Genomic DNA, 4,522 nt, shown 5'->3' on the forward strand with positions numbered 1-4,522 from the left:
ATTTCATAGAGTTTAAATTCCCACAATCCACCTAATATATATTACTAATTAAATTAGAGATAAAATTCTATTCCAAAATAAACACAATTTACTTGAATCTAATTTATTCTTCATTAATTTAAACACAATTATCAATATAATTACAATTTACTTCCTTTATTATAATTACAATTTACTTCAATTTAATTGTTTATCTTTATTTATCAAAATAGATATCTAATATTTAACTAATAATGCAAAAATACCTCAAAATAGATATCTAATATTTAATTAATAACGCAAATTTAGGTTTCCTAATATTGAGAACTTAATTTCGACCATAGAAGTTGTCAATATTTACTCAAAATTACACGATTTCAAAATAGACCGTAGGATCACATATGCATTATCTGGAAAACTCATTAAAATAGAGCACGTCGACAGCAGGGTTCGAACCTGCGCGGGCGTAGCCCAACAGATTTCAAGTCTGTCTCCTTAACCACTCGGACATATCGACATACTGGCCAACGTTAAAATACTACGTATAATCATTGAAAATTTCGAAATTAAACATTATGTTCCCAATTTATTTTACAGTATTTTTTCAGTTTTAATTAATACAATTTGGACTTGAAATATAACCAAAACTAAAGAGAAAAGTGTATAGCATAATTTTAATTTTCAACTTAAAACTAATATGTTGAAATGAATGCAGGTTTAATTCAGTTGTTAAAGCGCAATACTCCTAGTGTAAAGGTCGCAGGTTCGAACCTTAATGTGGGCGTTTCAATCTGAATTTCGTCGAAATTTATTGTGTTTTGAAAATTTTCGCAGTTGGGTCGACATTGGGCGTTTCTCTTGTTTTTGTTATATCCAAAATATATTTGGTTTTGTTTATTTTTGTTTCTTATATTTTTTAGTATTGATTTTTTATTTTTATTTTTATTTTAATTAGGTTTATCGGCATATTTATTTTTAAAATAAAGTTTTTATATTTATAATTTAATTAGTTTATCGGCATATTTATTTTTTTAAATAAAGTTTTTATAATTATAATTTAATTAATTATTATTATTAAGTGAATGGTAGAAATTTAACTTTCATAAAATATTTTTGAATATTCTTATTAGTATATAAATCAAAGACTAAAATTTGTTTTTAAAGTGGTTATGTATTTTTTTCTTTTTTAATTAAATTTATTAATTAAAAAAAATGTCATATAAACAAGTGTCACACGACATCAATATGAGTTTTGGGGCATGTGGTATTGATAAGCCATGGTATTGTTCTAAACTTAGTTATATATTAAGAATCTCCATGATAGATTCTGCGTGAATATCCATGGTTAAAAATCTTGTTACAAGTTGTTTTTTCTTTAATATATATAGGAGTCATTTATCGAGGCAGAGGAATTGTTCGGATGGCCAAAAGTGGTCAGAATCCGGGCAAAAAAGTTTCAAAAAATCTTGTAAAGGCAGTGTTTGAATCTTGTTTTTGATGGTGGAAATGGATTTAACACCATCAAAAATGTCTAGGACACCAAAAATTTTGAAGTTTAACAACTATAACTTGGATTTACAAAAATCCTTGCCGGATTTTGTCTAAATATGACCGAAATTTCCATAACTTTCTGAGCAATTCCTCCGACTAGTTAGACTACGGCTATATATATGTGTGTGTGTGTGTTTAACTGATATATTAATTATTTTTATCATTAATAATATTTATTATTATTTTATCTTTGAGCATTAGCTCAATTGGTCAATTTCTTGTTGTTGAGAGATCACAAGTTCAATTCTCTCAACACCCTTGAGGTCAATTTCCGTAGTTGAGCCGATAGGAAGTGATCCCTTTGGGTGGATCTACTTGGTACAAATATTATGTGGACGTAGTTGTCACCGAACTTTGGTGTCTGTGAACCACATAGAAATAGTTTTCATTATTATTTTAAATAAAATTGTAATTTAGTTAATTTTAAGTTTTTCTAAATTTTAGCAACTTGATATGTAAGATAAAGTGTTTTCATGCTTATTAGCCCGTGCAAAGACACAACTCTATCAATTGATTTTCTTGATGATTACTATTAGTTTAGCATTGACTAATGCAAGTTATAATGTTTAACTGTGAAAAAACAAATATTTATTTTTTAAAATTATTGAAAAAAATATTTTTCACAATTGATTTCACCATAACTTGAAGGTCTTATTAAAGTCTTTACACAATATAGTGTTATGTGCATATCTACCTCAATTTTTTTTTCCATAATTTCTCAATCTAGTGGCAATATTTATGCCATGATTTTTAGATATTTGTGTAATTATTTTCCATTAATAAACCACCTAAAATTAAAATTTGTGAAAAATACTTGACACTCAAGGGTGAGCACATGGAGCTAGGTTACAATTTTTGCCAAGAGAGGGTGTGTTTTAGGTGAAAAATAGCAGCTCGATCAAGTCATTTTAAGTGCTCGATTGAAGCAATATTTGAGCCCTTGATTGAGTTGTTTGAGGGCTTAAATAATGTAACCCGAGGTTATCTAGGAGCTCGATCGAGCAATATTTGAGCCCTCGATTGAGTTGTTTGAGGGCTTAAACAATGTAACCTGAAGTTAACTAAGAGCTCGATTGAGTCAATGGCTAGATCGAGCCATGTTTTTGAAATTTGCTGCCTATACAACCTAGACATGGAATCAAAAAATGTGGCTCGATCGAGCCTTAAAGCTAGATCAAGTTATAGGCTAGATCGAGCTTTAAATCTAGATCAAGCCTTTATCTAACCACATTAAGGGATCGGTTGAGGGTTTCTCAAACCCTCAATCGAGCTATTTGAATTTTGAAATCAAGTGCTCAATCGAGTGTTTTAAGTGCGCGATCAAGCTCTTGAGGTCCTAAAAATCATAGCTTTAGCACCCCTTCTACAGATTTCTCTACAACCCCATTTTGTACCCTAGAGGATTTAGAGCATAATTTGTTCTTAAGTGGCAGAGTTAATTGATCTAGATTCTCTCAGCTACCGGAATTAACCAAGATCTTTTACTTATGTGATGTTAGCAGAATTGCATATGAAAGAGTATGAAAAACTACATGTGCATACTTTAAAGAAGAGGAAACGTAAAGGCAACCATCAAATCAAAGAACACACACAACTTGATAACGAAGTTCACCCAAAGTGGGCTACGTCTTCGAGCCCGATGTCAAGAGTGGGAAGGTCATTTCATTAATTGTTGTAAGATGATAATGAGTACATGATGTATTTTTTGTCAAATATAAGGAAGAACTCCCTTAACTATAGTGGCATGTCTCTCCACGAGACATTCTTCTATAAGAACTCTCACTCATATAAGCTCTCCTTCAGCATGACAAAATATCAAACTCTCACATGAAGTGGCATGCAAGGATCATCCAACAAAATTGAAAACAAGGATCTCAACATCAAATTATCAACTCAACAAAAATCAAAGGAAGATATAGCATCAATGCAGCTTATACCTCCACTTTCAGGGATGGCCTAAAAACGAACACCTTTGCTAAAGAAACAGACTATATGGTTGAATTCCTTGCGAAAATTCATGAAATCTGACTGTAAACTCGACCCCCTTCTGACATGGTCAAATTTGGGCTCCTTAAGAATCTAAAAGATTCTTTAAAGATTCTCTTTCGTGGACTGATTGAAATTTTGTTGATCTTATGAAAAATCTGATCACACCATTGTGTTCCTAATGAAAAGCTGAGAAAAATGAGTGTAAATTCGGCATAATTCTGACACCTTCAGAAATTTTCCCCTAGGGAATCTTAGAGATTCCTCAAAGATCCCTCATAAAAAATATTCTTTTAAATATTCCCTAACATATGATCTAAAAATATTCCTAGAATATTCTTGAGATTCATGTCTTCATTGGTCTACTTGCACCCTCATCTCTCATGTGTTTTTCATTATTCTCCAAGGTTCCCTTTGAACTATTTGAATGACATTTTATAACAAAGTGTGAGGGTGAATAAGACAAAGTGTGTGGTTGGTAGAATGGTTGGCATAGTCATAGTAAGTTAATTGTTGTTGGGGAGGTGTTGGGTCCAAAACTCATGGACTCTCATTTTTTATTAAATATCATTTTAGAGCTTAATTTTGGTTTTAATAAAACCATATAATATATTGTATACATATGTCCATATTGTAATGACTCCCCAAACCATGAGAATGAGCCAAAAATGAAAGTTGAACCATGTCAAGGCCACTTGGGCCTAATTTGAGGTTCCATGTGGTACCATGCGATTGGGCCACGTAGCAGGATTTTGTTGGTCCACATCATATGCCACTTTTGTCACCTACTTGCCATGTGTTGACTAGTGGTGCAACCAAATCACCTGCTTGCGGGTCCACCTGGTTTGCTAACTGGGATGTCAAATTAGCTCTATGGGTCCCACTAGGCCTGCTGAATTTGGTTCCATTGGTCATCTGTATGGCCTCCCATGTGGCAGAATGTTGACTTTGACTTTGACTTTTGCCTAGTTTGACCAAAACTTTCACTGCCCATAACTTTTGCATA

The 4,522-nt window shown here is 32.2% G+C and overlaps 1 non-coding gene across 1 annotated transcript; it reads right to left on the reverse strand.

The window, feature by feature from the left end:
- Nucleotides 1–414: 414 nt before the first annotated feature.
- On the reverse strand, nt 415–496 carry TRNAS-UGA (transfer RNA serine (anticodon UGA)). Its single transcript has one exon. It is a non-coding gene; the product is annotated as a tRNA-Ser (tRNA).
- Nucleotides 497–4,522: the final 4,026 nt, after the last annotated feature.

This window comes from Pinus tabuliformis, chromosome 6 (assembly GCF_031772625.1).
Source record: "Pinus tabuliformis cultivar Carrire ecotype Pingquan chromosome 6, CPIR1, whole genome shotgun sequence".
NCBI lineage: Eukaryota > Viridiplantae > Streptophyta > Pinopsida > Pinales > Pinaceae > Pinus > Pinus tabuliformis.